Source organism: Pelophylax lessonae (assembly GCF_965119305.1).
Source record: "Pelophylax lessonae genome assembly, chromosome: 3".
In the NCBI taxonomy this organism is placed as follows: Eukaryota; Metazoa; Chordata; class Amphibia; order Anura; family Ranidae; genus Pelophylax; species Pelophylax lessonae.
In genome coordinates this window covers 530,103,518-530,119,879 of record NC_138770.1, presented here as the reverse complement: position 1 = coordinate 530,119,879, position 16,362 = coordinate 530,103,518, and positions in this window count along the sequence as shown.

The following is a 16,362-nucleotide window of genomic DNA, read 5'->3' as shown; positions in this document are numbered from 1 at the left end:
AGTGTTTCTTATTTTATTTATATAATTTATTTAACATTTAAAATTCATTTATTTCACTACACTAAAATACCTAGGCACATTCACACACATTGTTTTCTCTAGCCATCTAGGTAAGTAGGATTTTTTGTTTTTCAGATTCCCCAACTTCTCTTTCTAAGAAACTTGTATAGTGTGTGATGCGTAACAAAGCATCGCACCACTCCTACACAATAGACACAAAGCAACAGCGCAGGGAGTGACGTCACATACCTCTAAACCCTTCTGAAATGATAAAGAGGGACACCTTTTAGCACACAGTATAATGGCAAAGGACACACCCCTGCTACAGTGTTAGGACTCTTTCACACGGTCCGCCTCCGTAGGCGGATCCCTGTTGCTCAGCGGGGATCGATCCGCGATCCCCGCTGAGCCGGCGGATGACAGCTCCGTCTCCGCTTGCAGAGCGGAGAGGGAGGTGTCTCAGCCCCTGCTGCCCTCTATGGGGGATCGGATGAGAGCGGACCGCCTGTCCGCTCTCATCCGATCCGATCCAATTACTGAACGGATGGAAAAATAGGGTTTCCATCCATCCAGATTTCACGGACAGGATCGGATACGGATGGCTGCAGGTGTCAGCGGAGGTGTCTCCGCTGACACCCGCTGCCCCATAGAGCTGCATGGAGGATCCGATCAGATCCGCCTAAAAAACTGACAGGCGGATCTGATCGGATCGCCCGTGTGAAAGAGCCCTTACATGAATCACAAAGATCTAAAATACAGAAAATAATTGGCTAAACCACATAACTGCTTTTTTTACCACAATTTTCCTTTAATAACTAGCAAATGTAGTAATATAGAAGTTGGATAAAAAATTTAGTGCAGCATAATACTTTTGGTAGCATAAGATATAAGGTATAAGAGTGTATACATCGGACCAAAAAGAGGGACATCTAGCATTGCACTTTGGACAGGAGGATTAAAGCTGACCATAGATGGAATAAAATTTGGCCAGTTCAGCAGGGACTAACTAAATTTTACTCCATGTGTGGTCGTCCCTGTTTGACAGAAGTCGATTAAGAGATCAACTTTTGTTGAACGAAAATGTTTGGAAACTTTTAATGATCAGCAGCTGCTGCCACTGATCATTATATTGTGGCAGCAGAGAGTCTATCTGTCAGAATACAATGTCTCAGCAGGAAAGATTCCTTCATACCCCTCGCTTGCGTGAATGAAGGAACCCATATATTTTTTTTTTCTTGTTCAGCTTGCTGGCTGAACACAACAATAATTGACACATTTATGATCAGCTTTAGACCCAAAAGAGAGACAGTCCCTCCAAATTAAGGACAGTTGTGATCTTTGACAACATCCTCCTGCCAACGAGATCCTGGGGAATGATGAGCACTCCAAATATCTTGAGAGGACACTGCAGTACAGTTCTTCTTCTCAGTTTTTTTTTAGTCTTCCCAGTGAGATTTGGGCTACTAAAATTTCCCCAGATCACACCAGAAGAAAGGTGGCATCCCACCTCCAAGGCACCATTAGGCAGCAGCAAGGGGACAGGTATATACATATCATCTAACATTTTTTCCTCATCTATGGGCAGTGATGGTAGTAACTGCGTTTAAGTAAACGGCGTTACTTAACGCAGTTACTTTTGAGGGTAACGAGTAATCTATCTGATTACTCGTCCTCTCCCTGTAACGCCGTTGCTTTCGGCCGCGTTACCACAATTACATCTACCGCCACTAGATGGCAGTAGATGTAATTGTAATTCCCCCTCTCCTCTATGACCGAGGACGAGAGAGGAGGAGGAGGAGGAGACTGTGAGTGAGCAGAGAGGAAGACTCCGGACTGAGTGAGTACAGCGTGCCAAGCCCAGCAGCAGCCAGCTACCACCATCCCCATCCCGCCACCATCACTACCACCATCCCCAGCCAGCCACCACCATCCCCATCCCGCCACCATCACTACCACCATCCCCAGCCAGCCACCCCCATCCCCATCCCCATCCCGCCACCATCACTACCACCATCCCCAGCCAGCCACCACCATCCCCATCCCCATCCCGCCACCATCACTACCACCATCCCCAGCCAGCCACCACCATCATCCCCAGCCAGCCACCACCATCATCCCCAGCCAGCCACCACCATCATCCCCAGCCAGCCACCACCACCATCCCCAGCCGGCCACCACCATCATCCCCAGCAAGCCACCACCAGTAGCAGCCAGCCACCACCAGTAGCAGCCAGCCACCACCATCATCCCCAGCCAGCCACCACCACCATCCCCAGCCAGCCACCACCATAATCCCCAGCAAGCCACCACCATCATCCCCAGCAAGCCACCACCAGTAGCAGCCAGCCACCACCAGTAGCAGCCAGCCACCACCACCATCCCCAGCCAGCCACCACCATCATCCCCAGCAAGCCACCACCAGTAGCAGCCAGCCACCACCAGTAGCAGCCAGCCAGCCACCACCATCATCCCCAGCCAGCCACCACCATCATCCCCAGCCAGCCACCACCATTATCCCCAGCCAGCCACCACCAGCAGCAGCCAGCCACCACCATCCCCAGCCAGCCACCACCACTACCAGCAGAAGCCAGCCACGACCACCACCAGCAGCCATCCAGCCACCACCATCATCCCCTGCCAGCCACCACCATCATCCCCTGCCAGCCACCACCATCATCCCCAGCCAGCCACCACCAGTAGCAGCCAGCCACCACCATCATCCCCAGCCAGCCACCACCATCATCCCCAGCAAGCCACCACCATCATCCCCAGCCAGCCACCACCATCATCCCCAGCCAGCCACCACCAGTAGCCAGCCACCACCATCATGCTCAGCCAGCCACCACCATCATCCCCAGCGAGCCACCACCAGTAGCAGCCAGCCACCACCATCATCCCCAGCCAGCCACCACCATCATCCCCAGTCAGCCACCACCATCATCCCCAGCCAGCCACCACCAGTAGCAGCCAGTCCCCACCATCATCCCCAGCCAGCCACCACCATCATCCCCAGCCTGCCACCACCATCATCCCCAGCAAGCCACTACCAGCAGAAGCCAGCCACCACCACCAGCAGCCAGCCACCACCATCATCCCCAGCCAGCCATCACCATCATCCCCAGCCAGCCACCACCATCATCCCCAGCCAGCCACCACCAGTAGCAGCCAGCCACCACCATCATCCCCAGCCAGCCACCACCATCATCCCCAGCCAGCCACCACCACCATCCCCAGCCAGCCACCACCATCATCCCCAGCCAGCCACCACCAGCAGCAGCCAGCCACCACCATCCCCAGCCAGCCACCACCACTACCAGCAGAAGCCAGCCACCACCACCAGCAGCAGCCAGCCACCAGCAGCAGCCAGCCACCACCATCATCCCCAGCCAGCCACCACCATCATCCCCAGCCAACCACCACCATCATCCCCAGCTAGCCACCACCACTACCAGCAGAAGCCAGGCACCACCACCACCAGCAGCCAGCCATCACCACCTCCAGCAGCAGCCACCAGCAGCAGCCGGCCACCAGCAGTCAGCCAGGCAGCACTGCAGCAGCAGCACAGGTACAAAAAAAAATACGGTTACTCACAGACTCAGTCACAGTCAGGACAGGAGGACTCGGGACTCAGACCCCCACCACCAGTGTGCCACACCACCACCAGCCATACACTCCAGGCAGCAGACGCAGGTACCACTCAGCAAATACCACTCAGGTACCAGTGTACCACGCAGCCAGCCAGTACCACTCAGCAAATACCCCTCAGGTACCGTACCAGTGTACCACGCAGTTACCACTAAGAAAATACCACGCAGTTACCACTAAGAAAATACCACGCAGGTACCACTCAGAAAATACCATGCAGGTACCACTAATCAAATACCACACATACAAGGGGCATACAAGTTATTTGACATATTTGATTATTTTTATAAAGTAACGCGATAGTTACTTTCCCTGGTAATTGAGTTACATCAGTAAAAAAGTAACTAGTCACTAACTCAGTTACTTTTTGGGAGAAGTAACAAGTAACTATAACTAATTACTTTTTTTGAGTTACATGACCAACACTGTCCGTGGGACAGAACCCTTGGTCCAGTTGGTGGTTCTTGTCAGCACACACTTGGGCAGCGCTTAGGAGGAGAAGCAGCTCTGTGGAAATGTGAGAAGTACACAAGACGCCTCTAAGTGCAGTATAGACAGTTTTATTTTCACACATAGAGGTTAAAAACACTTACAGAAATTTCCATAATGTTGAGCCTGTAACATGATAGTTCTCAGCATTCAGCATAGTTCTGTGCGGATGGAGAAAGGCGAGGGAGCCGAGTCGCGGCTGTCTGGTATCCAGGAAGATGCTGGAGCATGCTGGTGTAGAGAACAGTGGCATGGTCAGGCTTCTAGAACAAAGCTGGAACGCATGCAGCCGGTGTCAGGTTGTTGTTGGTGGTAACACATTTCGGAGCATGGACCTCGTACCTTCATCAGACCTTCGTAATCCCAATGAGTGAAAATAAACTGTCTGCACATAGAGGCGCCTTGTGTACTTCCCACAAGGGAGATTTGTACATTATGTAGGGTAAAAGAGTAACTTCCTGGAATTTAAAGTGAGATATCATGGCTGCTCTATACTGTATATGTACAACAGAAAGAAGTTACATCACTTGAGTGCCAGTGGCAGATTCATCTCTCTGATGTCAGCACACTGGTAGAGTATGCTGACTGCTACGGGTTCCTGCACATTTTGCTACCAGTCACTGCCATTATTGGGGTAGAAGGCACATTGGGGAAACAAATTCTATTTAAAGACAGACAGAATGCGTAAAAACTGGAAGCAGCCATCTTATGGTACCACTTCTTCTTGCTTTGACCAATGGATTGCCATTGATGATGTAACTCATGCACATGTGCACTGAAGTTACATCACCCCAACACCTGGCTCTATTCCCAGCATCTTCAGATGTCAGGATTGTACACCGCACTGTGCATGCAGGCAGTCAGTGTAAAAAAAAAAAAAAAAAGAAAAATGCTATAAGGTATTTATTATAGTCTCTCTTCTGCCAAAAACTACATTTGTTAGCAAACTTTTGCTTGGTAACTCTAGGTATGCTTTAACTCCATCCCACTCGCCCCGAGATCCCTTTAAAAAGTTCTGAACACCCAGGGGGCAGGAGGGATTGATGATCATGTGACCACTGTTTTTGGGTGTCACAGTGGTCACATGATCAGGAACCGATACCACCAGCTACCGCTACCGATCATTAGTGGGGACCAAGATCTGTCCTGACAGCTCGGTCCCTGTGCTGGGAGCACGCTCTCAGCACAGAAATACCATCAATCCAATGACACAGCAGAGAAAGGAAAAGTTCTGGATGGCCGCACTCCTATGCAAACACCTTTATTGACGTGATAGTCCATTCCATTATACATACAATCATGTGCAAGCAAAAATCCTCTTTTTTTTCCTTGCACGTGATTGGGTACTCTTTGAAAAGTGAAGCCTTACCTCATTTACTAACCTCTGAAACATATGCAATGCAGAGGGCAACGACACTTTGCAAAGTTCACAGTTAGGGTTGAGCGGACACCTAGATGTCCGTGTTCGACGGGTTCGGCCGAACTTTAAAAAAAAGTCCGGGTCCGTGTCCCGGACTTTTACCGAACTTTTCCCGGACACCGAACCCCATTGAAGTCAATGGGGACCCGAACTTTAAGGCACTAAAATGGCTCTAAAACACCAATGGAAAGGGCTAGAGTGCTGCAAATGGCAGCAAAATGTAGTTAAGAGCATGGCAAGTGCTCTGCAAACAAATGTGGATAGGGAAATAACTTAAAACAACAAAAAAAACAGAAAAATAAAACAATGTTCTTCATCTCTGAAGGACGAGGCCCATATGGAGTAGGAGGGAGGTTGAGGTGGTGGTGGATGTGGCGGTGTCATAGGCGTGCGCACAGGGTGTGCCGGGTGTACCTGGGCACACCCTAATCACCTAGGGCACATAGCATTATCGCTCTGTTTGCCAGTGAGGAGATGGGAAAGATCTCCCTCGGACCTGCTCTGCTCTATTTCTCTTTGCCAGCAGGGAGAGTAATGTATCGGGGCCATGTACATGTAGGCAAACACATGCATGTGTATTTCAACTTTGGGGTGCACACCCTAATGCAATAGGCTGCGCACACCTATGGGCGGTGTAGGTGGAAGCGGCGGTGGAGGAGGACCAGGGCCGGATTAAGAGCATCATGGTCTTGGTGCTGAGGATTTTGAAGGGCCTTAAGGGCCGTGCCTTGGCATGCACCCAGAGGAGGAAGGGTGCAGCCATGCATGCCTAATTCAACATGGGATGCTGTCTCTGAAGCCCATAAACACATCCATGCATCGGCAACTGTCCCTCCTTGTCAGGCCTTCGCGCTGTGTGGGGAGGTTCTGAGGGTGCTGCCTGGGGAAGCGAGCATAGAAGCCAGACTTCTGTGTTTACAAGTGACAGAAGAGCGGTCACAGTGAATATGGCCAACCCGGGGCCTATATAAAAGGTAGGGGCCTGGAGCTGCAGCTCCAATAGCCCCTACGTTAATCTGGCCCTGAGGAGGAGGACGAGGTAGCCAACACTGCTTCTTTTCACAAATTTTAAATGAGGGTACACCCCAAAAGAGTGAGAAAGAGCAAAAATGGAACAATGGGTGGGTAAGGTCGGTATCCATTGCTATTCTGCACAAGGTACGGAAAAGTCCCGTGGGATCCATGCCTGGTTCATTTTAATGAACGTGAGCTTGTCCACATTGTCTCTGGACAGGCGGCTGCGCTTGTCTGTTATAACGCCCCCAGCCGTGCTAAATACCCGTTCAGATAATACACTGGCTGCAGGGCACGCCAGCACCTCCAAGGCGTAAAGGGCAAGCTCAGGCCATGTGCCCAATTTGGAGACCCAGAAGTTGAAGGGGGCAGACCCCTCATTCACTACATGTAGGCGTGTGCACACATACTGCTCCACCATGTTGGTAAAATGCTGCCTCCTGCTAAGACGTTCCATCTGAGCTGCTGGTGCTGCTGTTTGTTGTGGCGTGCTGTCAAAGCTTTTCCACATTTCGGCCATGCTAACCCTGCCTTCTGAGGTGCTGGCGGTGCCCTGGTTGCGTTGGCGACCTCCTCCTCCTCCTCCTCCTCCTCCTCCTCCTCCTCTGCCTTGTGCTTCCACTGTGGCCCCGCTGTCAGATGGGAATGCCAGCAGCATCGCATCTACCAGCGTGCGCTTGTACTCGCGCATCTTGCGATCGCGCTCCAGTGAGTGAATTAAGGACGGTACGTTGTCCTTGTAATGGGGATCCAGCAGCGTGGCCACCCAGTAATCAGCACAAGTTAGAATGTGGGCAACTCGGCGGTCGTTGTGGAGACACTGCAGCATGTAATCGCTCATGTGTGCCAGGCTGCCCAGAGGCGACGAAAGGCTGTCCTCTGTGGGAGGTGTATCGTCCGTGTCCTCTGTATCCCCCCAGCCACGCACCAGTGATGGCCATGAGCTGGCCTGGGTGCCACCCTGCTGTGAACATGGTTCCATCTCCTCCTCCAGCTCCTCCTCCAGCTCCTCCTCCTCCTCATCCTCCAGAACTGTGCCCCTGCTGGACAATTGTGTCCCTGGCATTTGTGTGTGCAGGAACCCACCCTCGGAGCCCCTTGCGAATGACTGCCCTGAAAGCCTTTGAAATGTTACCTCTTCCTCCTCCTCCTCCTCCTCCTCCTCCTCATCCTGTGCCACATCCTCTTCCATCATCGCCCAAATTGTTTTTTCAAGGAGGCATAGAAGTGGGATAGTTAAGCTGAGAACGGCGTCATTACCACTGGCCATGTTGGTGGAGTACTCAAAACAGCGTAACAAGGCACACAGGTCTCGCATGGAGGCCCAGTTATTGGTGGTGAAGTGGTGCTGTTCCGCAGAGCGACTCACGCGTGCGTGCTGCAGCTGAAACTCCGCTATGGCCTGCTGCTGCTCGCACAGTCTTTGCAGCATGTGCAAGGTGGAGTTCCACCTTGTGGGCACGTCACATATGAGGCGGTGAGCGGGAAGGCCAAAGTTACGCTGCAGCGCTGCCAGGCGAGCAGCAGCAGGGTGAGAACGCCGAAAGTGCGCACAGACGGCCCGCACTTTCTGCAGCAGCTCTGACACATCGGGGTAGTTTTTAAGGAACCTCTGCACCACCAAATTCAGCACATGCGCCAGGCAAGGGATGTGCGTCAAACCGGCTAGGCCCAGAGCTGCTATGAGATTTCGCCCATTATCGCACACCACCAGGCCGGGCTTGAGGCTCGCTGGCAGCAACCACTCATTTGTCTGCTGTTCCATGCTCCTCCAATCCTCCTGCGCGGTGTGTGGTTTGTCCCCCAAACAGGCAAGTTGTAAAACTGCCTGCTGTCGTTTAGCCCTGGCCGTGCTGAAGTTGGTGGTGAAGGTATTACGCTGTCCGGATGAGGAGGCGGTAGAGGATGAGGTAGCGGAGTAGGATGAGTTAGGAACAGGAGGCAAACTGAAGCGCCCTGCAATCCTCGGTGGTGGAAGGACATGCGCCAAATTGCTATCCGCCTCAGGCCCATCCGCCACTGCATTTACCCAGTGTGCCGTTAGGGAGATATAACACCCCTGACCGTGCTTACTGGTCCACGTATCGGTAGTTAGGTGGACCTTGGCACAGATGGCGTTGTGCAGTGCACACCTGATTTTTTCCCCCACTTGGTTGTGCAGGGAAGGGATGGCTTGCCTGGAAAAGTAGTGGCGGCTGGGCACGACGTACTGTGGGACAGCCACCGACATAAGGTTTTTTAAACTGTGCGTCTCCACCAGACGGAATGACATTATTATTGTCCTTTGAAATGCTGGCATTCAGGGCCAGGGATCGCGGGTGGGTAGGGGGGTACTTCCTCTTCCTCTCAAGTGTTTGGGAGATGGAAAGCTGAACGCTTCCACGGGACATTGTGGAGATGGTTGTTGGTGACGCAGGTGGTGGTGTTGCTGACAGATCGTCTGTTTGCGGGGTGGCAGGTGCCGGTATCACTACAGATGTGGCTGGAGCGGCCGAGACTGCAGCAGAAGAGGAAGCAGGATGAGCCAGAGACGTTTCTTGGTTTTGAAGGTGTGTACTCCACTGCAGCTCGTGCTTTGCACTTAGATGCCTGATCATGCAGGTTTTGCTCAGGTTGAGAAGGTTTATGCCTCGCTTCAAGCTCTGATTGCACAGGGTGCAAACCACTCGTGTCCTGTCATCAGCACATTTTCTAAAGAACTTCCACGCTAGAGAACTCCTTTGAGCTGACTTTGGTGCGCTCGTTCCCTTGCTGCGTTGGGCAGTAGCGGGCGTAGTGTCTAGGGCACGGCCGCTCCGCTTCTGCACCCTGCTCCCTCTTCTGCTGTGCTGGTGGCTCTGTGCAACCACCGCCTCTTCCTCCAAACTACTCAGGTCACCTGCATGACGTTCATTCCATGTGGGGTCGAGGACCTAATCATCCTCCACATCATCTTCCACCCAGTCTTCACCCCTGCCCTCCTTGTCGGTCTCCACAATGCTGAACGCCGCAGCAGTTGGCACCTGCGTTTCGTCATCATCGGAGACGTGCTGCGATGATCCTTGCATGTACTCATCTTGAGAAATAAGTGGTTGGGCATCGCTGCACTCAATCTCTTCCACTTCTGGGGCAGGGCTAGGTGGATGGCCTAGGAAACCCTGCTGACAGAGTCATCAAAAAGAAGAAGAGACTGCTGTATGGCTTGGGGCTCAGACTGCTTGCCTGATTTGCAAGGGGGTGAGGTGAAAGACGGTTGGACATCGGCTGCAGGTGCCAACTGTGACCTTTCTGCAGTAGACTGGGTGGGAGACAATGTGAAGGAACTGGAGGCACTGTCAGCAGCAAACCAATCTACTATCGCCTCCACTTGTTCTGGCCTCATCACTTCTAGGGGCGTATGATGCCCTACCAAATACTGATGCGGGTTCTGTCGCCTACTCACACTTGAGGAAGGTGTTTCACTTGTGCGTGTAGCTGGCACAGATCGACCACGTCCTCTCCTTGCAACAGGAGCTCTACCAGCAGCACCACGACCCAGGCCACGGCCCTTATTTGACGGTCTCCTCATATTTCTGTAATTTAAGATCTTGCCCTAGAAAGGTTTTTATTGAATAGCGGAATAGGAAATATGATCAAAAAAAGTGTATGTATCTCGCACGTACACCACCACACTAGGCCCCAATTACTATTGTTTGTAACCCTAAAAGGATGGTTGAGCAGTAGGAGGAGGAGTATGGAACAGGCAGCACCCTCAAATCTTCAGAAGTATGAGATAAACCCCAAAAACTTGGAAAGGTGGATCTCACACGTACCGACACAGACTATCACGCAATTTAATTGATCCCCAAAGGTTTTAATTGAATAGCGGAATAGAAAATATGATCAAAAAGAAAGTGTATGTATCTCACACGTACACCACCACACTAGGCCCCAATTACTATTGTTTGTACCCCTAAAAGGATGGTTGAGGAGTAGGAGGAGGAGTATGGAACAGGCAGCACCCTCAAATCTTCAGAAGTATGAGATGAACCCCAAAAACTTGGAAAGGTGGATCTCACACGTACCGACACAGACTATCACGCAATTTAATTGATCCCCAAAGGTTTTAATTGAATAGCGGAATAGAAAATATGATCAAAAAGAAAGTGTATGTATCTCACACGTACACCACCACACTAGGCCCCAATTACTATTGTTTGTACCCCTAAAAGGATGGTTGAGGAGTAGGAGGAGGAGTATGGAACAGGCAGCACCCTCAAATCTTCAGAAGTATGAGATGAACCCCAAAAACTTGGAAAGGTGGATCTCACACGTACCGACACAGACTATCACGCAATTTAATTGATCCCCAAAGGTTTTAATTGAATAGCGGAATAGAAAATATGATCAAAAAGAAAGTGTTTGTATCTCACACGTACACCACCACACTAGGCCCCAATTACTATTGTTTGTACCCCTAAAAGGATGGTTGAGCAGTAGGAGGAGGAGTATGGAACAGGCAGCACCCTCAAATCTTCAGAAGTATGAGATGAACCCCAAAAACTTGGAAAGGTGGATCTCACACGTACCGACACAGACTATCACGCAATTTACTTGATCCCCAAAGGTTTTAATTGAATAGCGGAATAGAAAATATGATCAAAAAGAAAGTGTATGTATCTCACACGTACACCACCACACTAGGCCCCAATTACTATTGTTTGTACCCCTAAAAGGATGGTTGAGCAGTAGGAGGAGGAGTATGGAACAGGCAGCACCCTCAAATCTTCAGAAGTATGAGATGAACCCCAAAAACTTGGAAAGGTGGATCTCACACGTACCGACACAGACTATCACGCAATTTAATTGATCCCCAAAGGATTTAATTGAATAGCGGAATAGAAAATATGATCAAAAAGAAAGTGTATGTATCTCACACGTACACCACCACACTAGGCCCCAATTACTATTGTTTGTACCCCTAAAAGGATGGTTGAGCAGTAGGAGGAGGAGTATGGAACAGGCAGCACCCTCAAATCTTCAGAAGTATGAGATGAACCCCAAAAACTTGGAAAGGTGGATCTCACACGTACCGACACAGACTATCACGCAATTTAATTGATCCCCAAAGGTTTTAATTGAATAGCGGAATAGAAAATATGATCAAAAAGAAAGTGTATGTATCTCACACGTACACCACCACACTAGGCCCCAATTACTATTGTTTGTACCCCTAAAAGGATGGTTGAGCAGTAGGAGGAGGAGTATGGAACAGGCAGCACCCTCAAATCTTCAGAAGTATGAGATGAACCCCAAAAACTTGGAAAGGTGGATCTCACACGTACCGACACAGACTATCACGCAATTTAATTGATCCCCAAAGGATTTAATTGAATAGCGGAATAGAAAATATGATCAAAAAGAAAGTGTATGTATCTCACACGTACACCACCACACTAGGCCCCAATTACTATTGTTTGTACCCCTAAAAGGATGGTTGAGCAGTAGGAGGAGGAGTATGGAACAGGCAGCACCCTCAAATCTTCAGAAGTATGAGATTGTGTTCACTGTACCCCACAAAGATTGTGTTCACTGCACCCCACAAAGATTGTGTTCACTGCACCTCAAAAAGGATTTTGTTCACTGCACCCCACAAAGATTGTGTTCACTGCACCCTAAAAGGATTTTGTTCACTGCACCCCAAAAAGATTGTGTTCACTGTACCCCCCAAAGATTGTGTTCACTGCACCCCACAAAGATTCTGTTCCCTGTACCCCACAAAGATTGTGTTCACTGCACCCCACAAAGGATTTTGTTCACTGGACCCCAAAAAGATTGTGTTCACTGCACCCCAAAAAGGATGTTGTTCACTGCACCCCAAAAAGGATTTTGTTCACTGCACCCCAAAAAGATTGTGTTCACTGCACCCCACAAAGATTGTGTTCACTGCACCCCACAAAGGATTTTGTTCACTGCACCCCAAAAAGATTGTGTTCACTGTACCCCCCAAAGATTGTGTTCACTGCACCCCACAAAGGATTTTGTTCACTGCACCCCAAAAAGATTGTGTTCACGGCACCCCCCAAAGATTGTGTTCACTGCACCCCACAAAGATTCTGTTCACTGTACCCCACAAAGATTGTGTTCACTGCACCCCACAAAGGATTTTGTTCACTGCACCCCAAAAAGATTGTGTTCACTGCACCCCAAAAAGGATGTTGTTCACTGCACCCCAAAAAGGATTTTGTTCACTGCACCCCAAAAAGATTGTGTTCACTGCACCCCACAAAGATTGTGTTCACTGCACCCCACAAAGGATTTTGTTCACTGCACCCCAAAAAGATTGTGTTCACTGTACCCCCCAAAGATTGTGTTCACTGCACCCCACAAAGATTCTGTTCACTGTACCCCACAAAGATTGTGTTCACTGCACCCCACAAAGGATTTTGTTCACTGCACCCCAAAAAGATTGTGTTCACTGCACCCCAAAAAGGATTTTGTTCACTGCACCCCAAAAAGGATGTTGTTCACTGCACCCCAAAAAGGATTTTGTTCACTGCACCCCAAAAAGATTGTGTTCACTGCACCCCACAAAGATTGTGTTCACTGCACCCCACAAAGGATTTTGTTCACTGCACCCCAAAAAGATTGTGTTCACTGCACCCCAAAAAGGATTTTGTTCACTGCACCCCAAAAAGGATTTTGTTCACTCCACCCCAAAAAGATTGTGTTCACTGCACCCCACAAAGATTGTGTTCACTGCACCCCAAAAAGGATTTTGTTCACTGCACCCCAAAAAGATTGTGTTCACTGCACCCCACAAAGATTGTGTTCACTGCACCCCACAAAGGATTTTGTTCACTGCACCCCAAAAAGATTGTGTTCACTGCACCCCACAAAGATTGTGTTCACTGCACCCCACAAAGGATGTTGTTCACTGCACCCCAAAAAGATTGTGTTCACTGTACCCCCCAAAGATTGTGTTCACTGCACCCCACAAAGATTCTGTTCACTGTACCCCACAAAGATTGTGTTCACTGCACCCTAAAAGGATTTTGTTCACTGCACCCCAAAAAGGATTTTGTTCACTGCACCCCAAAAAGGATGTTGTTCACTGCACCCCAAAAAGATTGTGTTCACTGCACCCCACAAAGATTGTGTTCATTGCACCCCACAAAGGATTTTGTTCACTGCACCCCAAAAAGATTGTGTTCACTGCACCCCAAAAAGGATTTTGTTCACTGCACCCTAAAAAGAATGTTGTTCACTGCACCCCAAAAAGATTGTGTTCACTGCACCCCACAAAGATTGTGTTCACTGCACCCCACAAAGGATTTTGTTCACTGCACCCCAAAAAGATTGTGTTCACTGCACCCCAAAAAGGATGTTGTTCACTGCACCCCAAAAAGGATTTTGTTCACTGCACCCCAAAAAGATTTTGTTCACTGCACCCCAAAAAGGACGTTGTTCACTGCACCCCAAAAGATTGTGTTCACTGCAGCCCAAAAAGATTGTGTTCACTGCAGCTCACACACAGAAAAATGGATGTGGATCACTGACACCTGCCTATCTCCTATCCCACACCACACAGCAATATCGATTGTAGTTTGTAGAACACAGTTTCCCTAAAATTCAGCAGCAGCCTCTCCCTAACAGGATTGAGAAGAGATCGTAGATCAGGATTGAGTGCAGAGTCACCCCACCCCCCACACAGCAATATCGATTGTACTTTTTAGAAGACACTGACCCTATAATTCAGCAGACTCTATCCCTAAAATGCCTACAACTCGCCCTGCCTAAACACTCCGACCTGTCCCTCAATTCTATCCGGACACAAATGTTTTTTTCCTGCCTGTCTTTCCCTAATCAGCAGCCAGCACGTTGATGTGTGCTCTGTCCCTGATCTAAGCAGCAGAATGAAGACGCTGCGGCTGCCTGGAACTTATAAAGACTTGGTCACATGCTTCAGACGGCCAATCACAGCTACTGAGACATTTGCAGGCATGGCTGGGATGGCTTAAGGCACACCAGTTAAACGATTGTTGATTGGCTGTTGAAAGCCCGCCATGAAAAGAGCGCCAAAGCATGCAAAACCCGGAAATAAAACGACCGAACACGGATTTTTACCCGAACATACAGTAAAGTGTCCGTGTCCGTGTTCGGGTACAAAAAATCCAATTATTCGGTACGAACACGAATAATACAGTCCGTGTTCGCTCAACACTATTCACAGTCTATTTGCATTTAATGAATCAATCCCTATGTCTCCAATTTACAAAGTGACTTCTAGAGGGACGTAGGGGTTGATTTACTAAAGTAACATAGACTGTGCACTTTGCAAAGTTGCTCCAGAGCTTGGTGGATGAGCAAACAGGTACATCTAAGGATACAGGAATCCGGGGTAAATCTGCCCACAAAGACCGTTCTCCGCACCGCCATTGATGTTATCCCTTCCACGTTGGGCTCCATGAGTGCTTCAAGCTGATCACTCTACTGCAGGGCAGTCTTCCCAGTCACAACTGCAGACTGACAGCGGTGAGAGCTGGTTGGTGCAGAGGATGGTCTATGTGGACAGCTTTACCCCAGATGCCTGCATACTTAGATATGCCTGTTTTATTCATCAACCATGTGAGTTGCTAAATGTTGTACCTTCATTAACCACTTTAGCCCCAGCCCTATTTCGGACACTTTTTGTTCACAAGTTAAAACCAGTATTTTTTCCTAGAAAACTACTTAGAACCCCCAAACATTATATATATTTTTTTAGCAAAGACTCTGGAGAATAAAATGTCGGTCATTGCAAAATTTTTTGTCACGCGGTATTTGCGCAGCGGTCTTTAAAACGCCATTTTTTTGGAAAAAATTTGAAAAATCACATTTCACTGCATTTAAAAAATACTAAACAGTAAAGTTAGCCCATTTTTTTTGTATATTGTGAAAGATGATGTCACTCCGAGTAAATAGATACCAAACATGTTACGGTTTAAAATTGCGCCCCCCCGTGGGATGGCGACAAACTACGGTCAATAGAGATCTCAATCTGCGACGCTTTAAATTTATTTAACGGTTACCAGTTTAGAGTTAGAGTGTAGCTCTTTTTTTTTAATTATTGCCCACGCTCTGGCGATCGCGGCGATACCTCACATGTGTGGTTTGAACAGCGATTTCATTTGCGGCTCGACTTGCGTATACGTTTTTTTTTGTGCGCGAGCTAACGGTGACGGGGACGGCTAAATTTTTTTTTTTTTTTTTTTTCCTATTTATTTTTTCTTTTTTTTTAAACTTTATTACAGGTTTTTAAAAAAAAAAAAAATCTGATCACTTTTATTGCTGTCACAAGCAATGTAAACATCCCTGGTGACAGCAATATGTCGTGACAGGTACACTTTATGGAGGGATCGAGGGTCTAAAAGACCCTAGACCCCTCCACTACACTTCCCTGTATGCAAAACGCCGAAAACGGCATTTTTGCATACAGCCGTTTTTCAAATCTGCCGCCTTTTGCAGCACAGTAACCCGGAAGTGACGTCATGGACGCCGCCTCCGGGTTACGTCATCGGAGACCCGATCGATGCCGTTTCCGGCATTCATCGGGACTCCATCCAGCCGGCGGACGTGCCGGCTGGGTGCTCGGGGCTCCCGGTGGGACGGTAGCCCCGAGCAAAGCCGCGGAAGGCGGCGGGAGGGGGGGGACGTCCCCTCCCGCCCCCCCGGGTAACGATCGAGCGGCTCCCGAGCCGCATCGATCGTTACCGACGGAAAGCCGACCGTCGGCTTCAAACAACGGTACCGGGATGATGCCTCTAGCTAGAGGCATCATCCCGGTATAACCACTC